Source organism: Triticum aestivum, chromosome 7D (genome assembly GCF_018294505.1).
Source record: "Triticum aestivum cultivar Chinese Spring chromosome 7D, IWGSC CS RefSeq v2.1, whole genome shotgun sequence".
Taxonomy (NCBI): Eukaryota; Viridiplantae; Streptophyta; class Magnoliopsida; order Poales; family Poaceae; genus Triticum; species Triticum aestivum.
The window spans coordinates 410,103,469-410,119,649 of NC_057814.1; the positions used below are offsets into that span (position 1 = coordinate 410,103,469).

The 16,181-nt window shown below is 51.9% G+C and overlaps 1 long non-coding RNA gene across 1 annotated transcript; it reads left to right on the forward strand.

The window, feature by feature from the left end:
- The first annotated feature begins 2,049 nt into the window (after nt 1-2,049).
- LOC123166181 (uncharacterized) lies at nt 2,050-3,156 on the forward strand. The gene is made up of 2 exons (XR_006483388.1): nt 2,050-2,127; nt 2,755-3,156. It is a non-coding gene; the product is annotated as an uncharacterized lncRNA (long non-coding RNA).
- Nucleotides 3,157-16,181: the final 13,025 nt, after the last annotated feature.

Consider the following 16,181-nt stretch of genomic DNA (forward strand, 5'->3'; position numbering starts at 1 on the left):
GGAGCGCATAACCATCATAATCATGGAGGTCATTCTCAGCATGGAGGCAATGTACACAATCACAGTGGCCAACCTTGCTACACCAGTAAAGAAAGATCTGAGCCTCATCACCTGCTTCAAGTGCAAGAACACAGGGCACTACTTCAACGAATATCCTGAGCTGAAGAATGGAAATGGCAATGGAAGTTCTGGAGGCAAGAAGCCCAACCCTTTCACAAAGGGGCATGTGAACCATATCAATGTGAAGGAAGTCTATGAGCAGCTGGATGTAGTGATTGGTAAGTTCTTGGTTATTCCTTTCCAACCCTTGTTCTTTTTGACACTGGTGCATCTGATTCATTCATATCAAGGGTATTTGTGGAGCAGAGTCTATGGCTAGCCAGAGGTGTTTTCAGTTGCCTTTGACCATAGGGGGACATGTCTTTCCTTCGGATCTGATCATACTTAAGTCATAGGGATCGGATGTAATCTTAGGCATGGATTGGTTGTCCAAGTATGAGGGAAGCTTTGATTGCGCCCGTAGGTCGATCGTTCTATGCCATGTATGGAACCTATTTCACACACTTAGAGCCTTTGAACCACGGTATGCCATGTATGTGAAATAGGTTCCATACATGGCATAGGAGTGGGTTCAAAGGTGCAAAAAGATTCAATTTAAAATGATCTACGGTTTTCATCCGTAGAGCTTTATTCAGTACACCCATTATTTCAAACTTTATTCATATTAATTTCACTCCTATGCCATGTATGGAACCTATTTCACATAGTTGCATTTTTGCATTTAGAACTTTATGCTAGTTAGTGTGTTGGGTTTCATTTGGTGTTTTGTAAGTCTTGCCGGAGAGCCACCAGCACGACCTCACGCCGCCCACACGACCAAGAGGGAAAGCCACCAGCATGCCATTGTGCCCGCTGGAGAGCCAACCATGCATACCGCCACCCGGAGCCGCCGCTCTGGCATCCATGTCCGAGACACCACCAACCATCCACATCACGACGCATCTATCACGGAAGGAAGAGTAAAAGAGTCTCCTTTCACTCCTAGCCCGGTATCAGGCACGAAGTCTGGGTCGATGCCTCCACGGTAGGAGGCGTCCACACCCGCATTCCTAGTCAGTCCGCGGGAGGGGGGGGGGGGGTGGGGGACACAACCTCGTGACTACTGATGGCCATCGCCGAGTAGACTCGCTATCAATGTCGATCTGGCCGACAGAAAGGTGGTGTCCTGACCACCACCATCGACCACCATGCCCGCGAGAAAAGAAAACTCGCCCACGGGCACCGCGCCAGCCTCGCCTACCCGAAGCACGAGCCCTAACCCACCTCGGGACCAAATCTGGTCCGCCCAAGCACGAGCCCTAGGACGTAGCCACCTCCGTCCCACGGACAATCCGCACGCCGCCGGCCTGGAACCAGGAGAAGGCCGCAACGACCACCGCCACGGTAGCTGCGAACACGGCAACGACCCATTCATCCACCGGGACCCGAAAGCGACCCAATCGGATAGGCCGCATCACTAGCCGCCAGCTGCGCCCCCGAGCCCGCCGCTACTCCCGAGCAGCCACCACGAGGCCTCGTGGCACAAAACACCCAGATCTGGATAGAGCCAACCGGCCTCCGCCACCACAAGCCAACCTCTGGCGCTCCCAGGACGACGCAGCACGCCACCCAATAGAGGCCCATGGCCTCAGCCACCTCCCACGCCACGCCCCAATCACCCTGCACTAGATCCGACCGGTCCTGGGCAAGGAGCAAGGCGCACGCACCCGTCTGAGCACACCACCTCGTGGCCGCCGCACCACGGCCAAGCAGCAGCTGACCACCGGGCCGCCATTAGTCGCAGATCCGCTCACCCGCTGCTGCGTCAGAGGGCCCCACGCCAGCCCACCTCCCCCGCCCGTGTAGCTGTCCCACGCCAGCTGCGCCGCGAGCGAAGGGGAGTCAGAGCCCCTCCGCCACCTATGCCGGTCGGGCTTAGCCCGCCGGTGGCAGCGGGGGAGGGAAAAGTAGCGGCGACGCGGGGGGAGGGCCGGGGGGGGGGGGGGGGGGGGGGGGGTGTCCTTGCTGGAACGAACTAACTGCCCGCTCCTTCCTATATCTGCATTGCTGCTCTGTCCTGTCCTATGTGTAGGCTTCTACTGTTGCAAGTGCTCCATCTTTGAAAAGAAATTCGGATGATATGTATATATATATACATACACATTTAGTACATTAATGTGTACATTAGCATATTTAGACATTTAGTACATTGCATGCTGCTATGTAGCCTAGGATATATAGATATGGTCCTAGTTAACCTACCGATAAATTCAGTTAATATATAGATATGGCCCTAGTTGTGAAATTTTTGTTGCCAAAGTTTGCCACATAAGACAATGTGACATAATAAATAAGTAGAGAGAGAAATGTTAAATGTAATTTAACCAATAATTCTAGCACTAGCTTCAAAGTTTAGAGTGGGAAACTTAGTACTCTTCTCATTTCCTATTGAACAGCATAAACATACTATAGATGGTATTTTTGCTAGCGGAGAACTTAGGTTGGATAAACATCGTTGATCGTACTGTTTTTGGTCTGATCGAGCGGTTATGGCGTACTGGCAAATAGCAAATGTGAAGGAGTCAAAATATATGATATGGGGGGGGGGGGGGGGGGGGGCGCAATTATGTAAAATTCTCTTTCGTAGTTCACTGTGTTTGATGAGTATGGTAATACAAATTTTTTTCCTTAACTGAGACGTTGTTCTTTGTGCAGTTAGTTATCCTTTCGGAGAAGGGACACCATGATAATACCATGTGACTTGACCAAACGGCCCAGGAAGATAAGTTTGGGAGTTCAGGATGACAAGCGTGAATCCTGCAAGTTTCTGCTAGATGCATTTGATTTCTTTGGCGGTGTAATTCCTTGTCATATCCTTGTACCGCAAGTACTGGTGCAGACAAAGTGACTGCTCTTTCCTTTCTGCGTGAAAACGGGGACGTCATGTGAGCTGACCGTGTACATTTCTGAATGCTTTTTGAGTCCCTACTTCATGTATGGCTTGTTCGATGAACAAACAAGTATCCTGGTCCACTGAATGAACAGAAGTTGAGGATCCTGAAAGTGTATAGTACTTGCAATTCAAAAGCGGAACCACTTTGATTTTTGTGGTAATTTTGGGCTTCTTGTTTTTACCTGGTGCTGTCACGTGTTTTGGTGTGCGCGTCGCCGCTGTGGTTGAATTCGGGCGGTCACCGCTTAGTACGAGCCTTCATGAAGCAACCGCTTTCTTCTCGCCTTAGTCTCGTGCTCGCTCTCTCTCATAAATCGATGAGAAAAGGTTTCCCTCGCTTTATATTACTAGAAGATACCCCGCGCGTTGCTGCGGGAATTGGTTGACGCCACACATCATCAGAACTTACATGACGGCAGTAGGTAGACTTTAGCGGCTTGCTGGAAAACACGTTACTAAATTCAACAGAATGTACATGACGGCAGTAGGCGGACATAAAACATGGAAATTGAGATCAGACCTGGAGTTGGGATATAGAGATGCATATGTGCAGCATGTATATCAAACTCGGGTGTTCTCTTCGATCGTCGATACCTTCCAAGAACGCCGAGATCTCATACTTGTGTTGATGGCTGCCGGTAGTGTGATCGAAAGCAAGTGATACTGGCCTGTTCTTGTGCTGCGCCGCCCTTGCCAGGGATGGTGCCATCGTTCATGTCAGGCTGATGCCCCTGTCCAATCACCACATCTGTGACATGAGGAGTGAACAAAAATAAATTTAAGGATTTGAAACTCACTGAACCACAGGAACAAATGATTAACTTCAAAATAAAACCAATGGGCCACTCATCAAAATGCATTTGCTAGAAACCTCGAGCAAGGAGACACTATATTTTTACACTGATTCGATAGATATGATCCAATCAGCCAACATTAGAACTACCAAGCCTCGGTCCTCACCAGAAATGAGTAGGTAGGCTAGTCCATACGTGATGGAGTATTTGACAAAAAACTATCACATTAGGGGTTACCGTCCCACAGAACTATCACTTTCAAAAAAGTGACTGATAACTATCAATTTTTTTTAATTTTGTGACTAAAAACTACCACTTTTGAAAAAAGGCCAGTTTAGACGATTTAAACACGTTTATGACATGCGGGGCCACCCGTCAGAGCTGATGTGGCGGCAAAGTCAACTCCGTTTATTTTAACCGTTACGTTGACTGTTATTACAAGTGGGGCCCACCTGTCAGCATCAATCTTCTTCTTCCTCCTCCTCCTCTCTTTTTGGCATTTCGTTGAACACTTGTTGTACACCCAGGCTTGAGCTCCGAACTCCTCCATGACGACGCCCCGGCGCAGCACCTCCCTAGCGTTGGTTGGGGACTGGAACGGCGGCGCAACCACGGCGGCTGGAACTATGGAAGCGGCCGCCGAAGCTGACGGAATTTCCTCCGAGGCCGTCGGCGCCACCACCGGACGCAGCTCCTCGATGACGGCCTCCTTGAGGATCTTGTGCTCGAGCAACTCGGTGCGCAGGCGGGACTCATGCTCCTGCAGCTCCTTGACGAGGCGCGCAAGCTTGGCGGCACCCGGCGCCGTGGCCGCGCGCGCCGGCTACACCTGCACGGAGTACGGGAGGTGGGCGACGAGGAGCCCCAGGAGCTCATGTGGGAGCTCGGACCAAGGCAAAGCCTCCTCCAGCTCCTCGACGAGGCGCACGAGTTCGGCGGCGTCCGACACCGTGGCCGTGCGGGCCGGCTGCACCTGCACAGAGGAGCAGGAGGCGGGCGACGAAGCGCCCCAGGAGCTCATGTGGGAGCTCGAACCAAGGCGAGTATTAGCTAGGTTGGTTCGTGCGTGCCGGTGGCGGTTGTCGCCGGGAGGTGACCTCGTCGGAGTGACGCGAGGGGGAGAGGTGGTCGCCGGAGTGGTTGGGCAGCTCGGGCTCTCCCTTTCCATACATGATCGAGGCATGGAGAGGGGTGAGCGCCGGCAGTGGAGGACGGCGGAGGTAGCTCGCGGGTGCACACAAGGTGTTTGAGGAAATGGCAAAGAGAGAAAGGAGGAGGAGGAAGAAGAAGAGTGATGCTGACAGGTGGGCCCCACTTGTAATAACAGTCAATGTAACGGTCAAAGTAAACATAATTGACTTTGCCGCCACGTCAGCCCTGATGGGTGGGTCCCGCATGTCATAAATGTGTTTAAATCGTCTAAATGGATCATTTTTCAGAAGTGGTAGTTTTTAGTCACAAAATTAAAAAAAATTGGTAGTTATCGGTCATTTTTTTGAAATTGGTAGTTTTGTGGGGTAACCCCCTAATATGGTAGTTTTTTTGTCAAATACTCTACGCGATGCCCTTGGGCCTTGGCGCTGCTATCATCGCCCTATAGGAACCTACAGGATGCACTTGTGTCGCGTGAGCTCTTCGTTGTGTGCTCTTCTGGGTCGCTAGATGGAAACCATATGTAGAAGCGACTGTGTATACTACTGTAAAAGGGAGTAACAGGACATCGTATGATCATCTCCGAATAAAGGAACTGAAATAAATCTAAACTCTCAACCTCTCGTTCTCTCTCTGTAACGCAACCCCAATTTCTTCTGATTCACATTTTTTTTAGCTGTTGTTCTTTGGGAAATCAGACGACGGGGTTGGGCACGTCTAGGCCGGCACCCTCCCGAAGCATATGCACCAGCGAGGCTCTTGTCGACGAATCTGAGGCCTTACCCGGCGCCGCACCAGCGAGGCTGGTGTCCAGAGTCCAATCTCCCAAGCGGCCGATCTGATTCCTGTGGAACTAAACTAACTGAAACCAAGAGGTAGACTGGAGATGAATACCTGGCACCGCGGCCGTCATCTCGAGCGTTGCAGGGCACCACACCGGCAAGGGAACATAGCCCGAGAGAATCTTGAATGTCCTGACGCTAAGATCAGTCTCAGCCTCCAGCCAGAAATTTGGTGTCCTTCTTTTGGGTGGGGAGGGGCAACAGTCCGTCGGGAGAGACGATATTAGGGGAGATGTGAAGACTTGATCGGGATTTTTTTTGGAGGAAACCGGTGGAGATTTATTCCTGAGATGAAGGAACCTAATCGTCTGATATTATTAATGAAAGCAGTTTCCTTTTTCACATCCCGTGTAAATAGCTACGCTAGATATATTTTGCGATTCTATATTGATGGCTATCCGTGGAAACGGCTTACGGCTGCATGCACGTATTTAATCGTTGTTTAGGCATGGCTAGCGATGGACGTTGCATGTGTTCGAAGATGAAAACGAGAGAGACTCGATCGATGCAAAGCAGTAATGAGAAATAGATGTCTTTATTGATGAGAGTGCTGCTATTTATACAGAGCCAAGGGACGCTTCTCAATAGGCGCCCATGCAGGAGGATGCGAGCAACCGTTGCGACTGTTGCCAAAAGACAACTGCCGCCGGTTCCTATAAAGCAGGGATTAACCCATTAATTAACACATATTAATTAATCATAACACTCTCCCTAATCACAGCTTGTACTTTGTGAGCATCACCATCTTCTTAAAGACTCCTCCAAAAACCCTGTGGGAAAAATGTGAGGAGCAAGGTGTTTGATATGTTGCTAAAACTCTTTCAAACCCGGTGAGAAAGTATAAGGAGAAAATGGTGCAACATACAATAGTTATCGTCTCCTTTAACTCAATATATGAGAACCATAGAGTTTGGAGAACAATAAATATGTCTTATATACTTTCCTAAAAAACCCGGTGGGGAAAACTGAAAGTATGACATATGATCTTATGTTGATATTACCTCATTAAAAACCTTTATGAGAACCTTTAAAGTAAACTCATGAAGGGAAAAAGAGTATAATATGATGCTTTGAACAGGAACAATTCAGGAAGGTACCCCCCCCCCCCCCCCCCCGATTCTTGCAAATTCTGAAGCCATCACATACCAATTCCATGAACTTATTTCTGGAATGTAGAAGCTGGTAAAGACTTGGTGAACAAATCATTCACATGATTTGACTTGCAAGATATGCAATATAGCGATATTGCTTATTACGTAATCTGTTTGCATCCGGGCAACACAAGCAACATTATCTTAGAGATAATGGTTGGTGGATGTAGCCACGAGGTCTGTTTTGAAGACTCTCATGGGATGGCTACCACACCTAACAGGAACACTAAGCTTGTCTATGATCTGACATAGCGGGGATCTGATCAATGTATCCAATGGTATTGGTGTTCAGATTTCTCTGAAACTTTGAAAAACCAGGACAAGATGTTTGATGCCTTTGGAGATATTGATAGATATTCTTGAGTGCCAACCAATTGTATTTGGTGGATCCAATGGCATTATGGAACACTGAGTCCCAATATCTCATTTCCATCATCTTTTGGTATAAATAGATCTTTCTCTACGTCTAGAGAATGAACCACCATGAGAGTTATGGACGTATAAGACTTGTCCACAATGAATTTCTCCAATAGATTTTGGATATAGGCAACATAGTGTACCAAAATGTATGAGTGAAGGTGCTCAAGTTGTAGTAACGAGCGGTATCTTGGTTTTACCCAAATCCTGCATTTAAACTCCGTCATTTAGATGATTACATGTATCGTCATTGCAGGAGTAATCACTGTGTATGACAGACAAACATGGATAACCATCATTGTAGGAGTAATCCTTGTGTAAAGGAACTCACTAAGTCGGTTGTACCAAATGTACCGACAACAATAAGTCATATGGTGACTTACTGATTTTTACACAGTGTATGTTGCATTTTGTATTTCGATTCAGAATTGAGATTCCATTGGAAATCAATCATATATGTCTGAATCTAGTGAGCCACATAGATATGCGATCACTACATCTATCAACTGCAGAGATAGATGATTTTGTACTGCCAATGATATAAGTTATCGGAAAGAGATTCCACTCTGGAGAATAGTTGGGTATCTGCGTGAACCCTTGTGCTACAATACTTGCTCTTTGTTTCACCACCTCGTTGTTCTCAATTCTGTTTCCAGAAGAAAACTGGTGTAGGCATTGCTTATGAATACCTTCCCATTATTGAGCAAGATCATTTCTACCTAGATTATACCCTTTCCTTGAGTTCAGCCCGAGTATTGTTCGCACTTTGCCATGGCCATGGTCTTTGGATCTGAATCATTTGAAAGGTTTTTGCAATCTAGTTGAGAAATGTATGTCGACAATTTGTAGACTTCCGGTTATATGATTCTCCAGAATCTATATATCAATATATAGTTGATGGAAATATCGTTACCCATGGTGACTGCTCGCGATTTCCCAATGCGATTGAGTCGGGTATTCCGATGTCCCGGTCAATGTGTGCACTATGACCTGGGTTGGTGGAGGTTTCCCGTCCACTGGGTGTATACTACCCATTAGGTGTCTGTCAACGTGAAGTTGACTTGCATTTACTGATTCACAGGCCTTGATATCCTTGCTTGCGAGAAGCGAATCCTGATGTACTATTGCCGTACTTCTCCCCCTGTTGCTTTGAACGGGGAGTTGAGTGGTTTTAGTTGGTACCTCCACTCTTTCCGGCATATTTTCAGGATTGTAGGATTGTATGACACCTTTATAGTCAGTAAATGAATCTGGCAGGTTATTTGCAATGTGTTGCAAATCTTCTGAACGCATGGTTCAGATCTTTGAGTACGTGGATTTGAGGCAGAAATGTGTTGAACATTCCACTAATTTCCTCGCATTCTTTATGGTACTTGAAATCTCCCCCTAATGCCTGGAAATGTTCCTCGTTGAATCAGCATACTGGCCTTGAATAACTCCCCATGCAAGGGGCTTGAGGTATTGACGGAAATACAATTATTCCTCACATAGATCCCAACTATATGTTGAAGGGCCAATGATGTATGCCGGGTGGTGATATCGGTATGCATCCGAATTACCGCAGATAGGAATACTTGGTAGATATCCACATATCAAAGATAGAGGGGAATAATATTATGCAGTTCTGTCATGAGCGTGTAAAACTGCATGACTCCAACGTAAAGTTGGTAAGTTGCAATTCCAAAGTAAAGATAATGCAATGAGCTTAACTCTTTGGATAGGATTCTACCAAACCATTTTTAGTCTAGACATTAGGACAAATTGCTAAACTTCAATCCAAGGCCATAGAGAAGGCACTCAAGGAGAATTCTGCAATGCTATCCATTCGATTTGCTTGAAATCGATGTCAGGATAATGAGCCAATGGTTTCGTGTGAATAAAGCACACACTTAAGACCATCATGTAGAAATGTCTTTTAGAACCATGGAATACTTGAATAGTCTAGTCAATGGATGAGAAGAGCCACTTACCTCAACTTGATGCATTCAAGGAGTCTAAGTGGTTCAGCGTAGATTTTAAGGTGTGCGAGCCTTAAAATTAGTTTTCCTGTGTCACTTGTAGTGCACATAAAATCCAAATGTTGTTAGAATTTAGCATCATGATAATCATAAACTATTGAAATTGCTGATAGTTTCGGTTTCAACCCAATGTCTCGATGACCAAGGCGAGTATGCCAAGTTTGTCATGTACAAGACACTCTGGAAAACTATCTCGTACGCAACATGTGCTACGGGTTGTGTCATATGTGTAGTACAATCCAGATGATACACAGAGAATGTGCTTGCCATATCCGTTGCATATGGTAAAGAGAAGTTATTTTTCTTTGTTGTCATCCTAAGTTTCGCTATGTAAACTATTTTGACGGATACCTCCATAGTTTAGTAGGGTATGAGCTAAACCTGGGAAGCAATAAAACATCCCGACGTTACTCGAATACCCACAGGGATAGTAAATATGATTCGAGTTGAGCCAACAAATACCTCATCGCATCTAGCGATTTTAAAATATCTCCTTTCTCTCAATGAGAGTGGAAACATTGGACTTCCCTGATTTTGTGGTGCATATGTCCACAAGGCACATATCATTTTTCATCGGATTGACTCCCGTAGAAATCTATATATAGACATGAAGATTCTCAATATGAAAATCACTGTCAGATATATAGAATACATACAAATGTATTTGTACCAAAGTGCTGATACAATATATTGTGATATACAATATATGATGACAACAATACTTATGTTGTTGTTGTTGTAACAACAACGTAAATGGACATTAATTATATTGACCACTCAGGAGATTGAAAGACTATTCATAGTCTCCAAACATGTCGGTTGAGGCATATTCAACCATCACATTCTCTGTGCCCATAGGGTCCCGTCACAGCTGGTGATGTCGGATGGAAGGTTGATGTAAGATTCAAACCTTTGCCCTTGAGGTTCATTGTATCCCAGGAATTGCCGATACAGAATAACCAGATGCTGAGATCTGAATCTAATGCCTTATGATATATAAGACACCATTTTTCTGTTAGCGGTGTGATCCTGACAAGAGGTGAATCCAGGATTGCACATATTATCCCACGAGACACAAGAGCGATCATGATGTCCATGGCCCAGATAGGGCAGTGGTGGCCATTGAGGGCGAATGCCTCAAATTCTATAGCCATATGTTACCTCTATGGGTAAACCAGAGACAGTTAATTTATGATCAGTAAATTAAAGACCATCATGGTTGATGTTGTGTTGACCTTAGCAAAATTAATGGGTATTTCAAGAAGTTATCTTGAAACCATTAATGTGAATCTCAAATTGCTAAGTATGACACCTTGAAGATAACATCCAAAATGGAGTAGTTCTCGTAGCACTAGGGAGTATAATCTAATGAAATCAGTAGATACTCACTCGTAATGCCTTATGTCATTACTTAGAAAAATGTGAGGGAGAACACTTTGTAAAGCAATTATAATGTCAAAATGACAAAATATAGGCTTTAACAGTAGTGGTGATAATCTGCAAAGCAGTACTACCTTGTGATCCCAACACATCGATTTGAAAAACAACACTTAGAATTTTGCATCTTTATTTGCAAAAATTGAAAAACTCAATTGCAAATAGACGTATTAATCTCGACATGTGGTGAACATGGAAATATATACATCATAGAAATATTCCGGAATACATTGTAATTAATCTCGACACGTGTTAATTTATCTTTGCAAGAGATCGGAAATCTCAATTGCAAATATATGTAATTAATCTCGACACGTGTTAAACGTGAAGATATATAACATCAATTTAGGATCTGGAATACATTGATATTCAACAGAAGACAGTACTAGATGTACTGATTTTAACAGTTTAAAGCGGGAACTAACCATCGCTTAAAATACTGTTAAAGCACAAATGAACTAAAAGCTGAAATGTGCTAGACGGCATGTTTTAGCCGCTCGTGGGCCATGGCTTAATTACCAACCACATGCGCGTATGCCACGTGAAGGCATGTGTGGCAGCCCACGGTCTGGTCAACCGAAGAGATAAGGAAACAAGTCCTCACTAGAGATGAAATCTCCAGCGCTGGATCCCTCACTCACGGAGACTACCATAGAAATCCTCTCGCTCTAGGGGCTCCATGTACCAGTGCGCCGGAGCGGCTGCTCGATGGCGAGGTCGTTAGGAGAAGGCCGATAAGACGGCGGCGGGCGCCGGAGCGTGGCGCAGGCGGAGGAGTGGCGGGCGTCGGGGACGGCAGGCGCGACGGCCGGCAGGGTCCGCGTCGACAACCACATCGCTGGCTTCAGCTTCAACAACCACAGGGGTTGGAGACGGCAGCGTCGCGGTTTCGTCGTCGTTGTCGCCGATTATGACGACATCGTCCGGCCGGCCGGTGCTCAAGTCCCGGCGCGGCGGTCGATGGCGGCCATGGTGCGGCCGTAAAGCCTCTCCGCGAGCTTGCTCCAGCCCGCGTTGGCGTCGGCGTGTTCTGCGAACGCCACGGGCACGAAGCCAGGAGGCCGTGGCTGAGCGCGGGAGCGCGGCGCGGCCGGGCAGCGGCCTTGGGCAGGAGGGCGCGCAACCGGGCAGCCGGGCGCGGGGGCGCGTCGCAGCGCGGAGGCCGTGGTCTGGGGCGCGGCGCGGAGGGCGCAAGTCCGGCGGTGCGGACGGGCGCGTGAGCGCGGCCGAGGCGCGAGGCGGCCGACGCGGTCAGATGGCGATGGCGCAAGGCGCGGCGTGGCCGGGCGGAGCCGGCCACGGCCTGGCGCGGGCGGCACGCGAAGGCCGGGGAGCGGCGCTGACGCGGCCAGGAACGGCCACGACGCGGGCGAGCGTGGCCACGGCCGGCGACGAGGGCGCGAGGCGCGGCCGTGCGGCAAGTTTTGAGGCCTGGTGCTCTCGGTTACGAGCGTGCTGATAACGTGTTTGAAGATCAAAATGAGAGAGACTCGATCGATGCAAAGCAGTAATGAGAAATAGATGTCTTTATTGATGAGAGTGCTGCTATTTATACAGAGCCAAGGGACGCTTCTCAATAGGCGCCCATACAGGAGGATGCGAGCAACCGTTGCGATTGTTGCCAAAAGACAACTGCCGCCGGTTCCTATAAAGCAGGGATTAACCCATTAATTAACACATATTAATTAATCATAACAGCATGCAGAGTCTAGCGACAGACGTTTTCTTTTAGCGGTAGCGCATGTCACACGAAGGCTTGATTGGCAGGGAACTAATGACATGGCACGTTGATGTGGATACCTTGTCAAGAGAAATTAAGTAGTGGGGTGTTTCTATTTAGATATAGTAGATAAAGCATCAACCGCAGAACGAAGTATGGTAGCAAGGTTTCGTCAGACGGATCCAACAACAGACAAACACGAACAGATACCAAGGTCTTACTGGGGCACAGCATAACAAACCCCTCGAAGAAAGGTGTGCTTGAGAGGGAGTTGGGGGACGATGGGTGACTCAGGCGACTGCGACGCCCCGCGCGCCTGCCTCGCCGCCGTCCGCCCTCCTCGCCGAGGCCTCCGGCGACCCCACCGCCCCCCTCCCCGTCTGCTCCTCCCCCCGTCCCCTGGACCCCCTGGTCGGGTGGTCTGGGCGGACCTGGCGGAAGACGATGACCGCGTCGCGGGCCGACCGGTGGAGTGCCGCGACCGCGTCCCCCCGCCCGCCCCGACTCACCCGCCGTTGCCCCGCTCCGCTGGCGGCCTTACTCCTGGGGGTAGGAGTTCGGCTGCCCGGGTGCGGGCTCGGCTCCTCCGCCGGCTGCCGCGTTCCCCTCCGGTGGCCGCGGGGAAAGGCGACGCCTTCGGCGCGGGGGCTGGCCGTCGCCGCCGGCGCTTCTACGGTTGGGGTGTGGCCGGCCGGGCGGAGCTCAGCCCTGCCCAAGCGTCCTGGAGGCCCTCCGGTAGGCTCGCCCTGGCTCGTCCGGCTGCTCCGCCGCCGTCGAGGGTCGCCGGCGCCCCGTTGCTCTCCCAGTGCTCCCCTTTCCGCCCCTTCATTGCATTTTTCGGTTCGTCCGACTCTGCTGCACACCCTCTCCCCGCCGTCCTGACGCGCCATGCCCTCCAAGCCGGTTGTCCGCCGCGCTCTCCTCGCCGGCGGCGGCCGGAGGAACCCTAGCCGGGCGCAGGGTTTCCACCTCTGGGCTGGGCCTGCCCGTATCGGGCCCGAGGCGACTTCTGGGCCTGCTCCCCACCCCCCTCCCAGGTGGCCGGCCCATCTGGGCGGCCTGTGGTGTGTGGGCCGGCCCAGCCCCCTGGCCGCGACGTCTCGGCCTCGGCCCAGCTGCCCCCGGTCGGGGGCGGATTTGGCTTCCACGAGGGTTTCCCCTCCAGCCGCAATCCAGCCACGCCCCCCGTCCTGGTCGTCGGCTCCCTCGCTCCCCTCCTCCCAACCCCGTCGCCGCCGCCCCTCCCCATGGCCCGCGACTGGGGCGATGGTGCCGGGCGCCCCAAGCGGCCCCTGGATGAGCCCCGGCAGGCTGGCCGCGCCTCGCCTGAGGGCCAGCGCCGCGAGGCCGACCTCCGCCGCCAGCTGGACTCCCGCGACGCCCGCCGCTCTCCTGCTCGCGAGGCTCGCCGCTCCCCCTCCCGTGACTCCCGCCGCTCCCCTCCCCGTGACTCCTGACGCTCGCCGTCGCGGGACTCGCGACGCTCGCCGGCCCGCGCGGATGGCCGCCTCTCTCCGGTGCGGGCTGATGGCCGGCGCTCCCCCGCTTGGGAGAGCCGCCGCGACCGCCCCCGCTCCCCCTCCCCCGCGCGTCGCCGCGGTCGCTCTCCGTCGCCCTCTCGGCCCCTTCCCAACGACGCCGCCACCATTCGCCGGTACCAGCCCCCCCAAAACCAACCGAGCATGCCTCTGGGCAATGGTGGCTCCGGGGCTCGCGGGCGCCAAGGCGCCAAGAAGAAGAAGAAGAAGAGGGGTCCCGCCCGACCCCTCTCTGCCGTGGCTCAGACCCCCGCGTCCTCGACCGCTCTGAGAAGGTGATCATGGTGGCGCCAAGGCTCGCGGGCGTCCTCCCCGCGATCTGCCTTTGTGCTTCAATTGCGGACTTGCCGGCCACTACCAGGTCGAGTGCCCCAACCCGCCGATGTGCTACCTCTGCAAGGAGTCGGGCCACCCCGCGGCTCTATGCCCGGACCGCCCGATGACGGAGGAGCTCATGATGTACGGCCACGGCATTGAGGGTCTCGGCTTCTTCCACATCGAGGTGGAGGACGCCCCCCCTCCATCTCCGTCGCTCCTTGCGGCCGTGAACATTGTGGGGGCCGGGGTCGCTTCACCGGAGATGATCGAGGCGGAACTCAACCACCTCTGCTGTCGCGTCTGGGATTGGCAGGTGACCCCGACCTCGGACAGCTCCTTCACCGTGGTCTTCCCCGACGCCCTAAGCCTGGGCCTCTGCACCCGTAGCGACGACATCACCCTCGCCCTCAACAAGCTCGTCGTCAACATCTCTGAGCTCCTGATGGACCCTAAGGCAGTTGCCGTGCTGGACACTGCATGGATCCTCATAGCTGGCCTCCCCGACATCGCCCGCTCTGAGAAGGTGATCCGCAGTATGTCCAAGATCCTGGGCAAGGTGGTGGTGGTGGATGAGCTCTCCCTTCATAAAGAGGAGGAGGTCCGTGTCAAGGTCAAGTGCCTCGACTCCTCCACTCTCCGTGCCACCGTCCGGGTTTTCTTCAACGACCAGGGATTCGACCTCAAGATCTACCCCGAGCCTCCCAACCACATCGGCCGCCCTCGACACCTCGCTGATGGCCACTTTGACGGGGGCGGCGCGGACAACCGCGACGACTCCCACTACCGCCGTCCGCGCCCCTCCCGTCACGAGGACCTGGAGGACGACGATGAGTGCTCTGGCCGCATCCGCTCCCCCTCGCGAGACCCTTCCGCCCCCCCTCCGGGGCGCGGGGGTGCGGGTGCGGGTCGGTCGCGTGGGTTGGCCTCCTCCGTCGAGGTCGCCCCCGCCGCGCTGCCTGTCTCCTCTCCCTCCTCTTCGGCCGAGCCCAGCGACATCTCCAGCGTCAGCCTCCTCGTCCTCCCGGCATCTTCGCCGCGTTCGCCTTGCTCCTTCTCCGCGGCCGTCCCGCCACCTCCGTCCCCGGCGGTGCCGTCTCCGCTGCTGACGGCCTCGCTGACGTCGGAGCCTCCCCCCTTCGGGTCTCCCCCGGCGGACCCCCCTGGGGAGGCCGCGCCGCCTCCCCCGCCTCTCCCCCGGTTCCTGCTCCCGTCCTGGAGGACGACGCGCCGGCCCAAGACCCGCCCTCTCCTGCCCGACGGTGTCTGGTGCCCTGCTGGAGCCTCCGGTGCCTGCGTCCCCGACTCGTCTGCTCCTTGTGGCCACCGACACGGTAGTCACCCCATCGCCCCCACCCGCCTCGGTCGATGTCGTACGCCTGTCGGGCTCGGGCTTCGTCGACTCTGGTGACTGCCTCCTGCTGCAGTGCCCGTCTCGACACGGACCGCCCGGCCGGCTTCCCGGCGCCGTCCATCTCCAAGCGGGCTGAGATCCGGGCTGTGGCCCGGAACCTCGAGACAGGTGCGACCGACATCCCCTCCAGTTCTTCCAGCTGTTCATTCTTTGCGCTCGAAGTGATCCCGCTCGGCCGTCTTGCCAAGGTGGCCCTAGACTCGGCTGTAGTTTTCAGGGGGGAAGTTTGAAGGAAATATGCCCTAGAGGCAATAATAAAGTATTATATATTTCCTTATATCATGATAAATGTTTATTATTCATGCTAGAATTGTATTAACCGGAAACATAATACATGTGTGAATACATAGACAAACAGAGTGTCACTAGTATGCCTCTACTTGACTAGCTC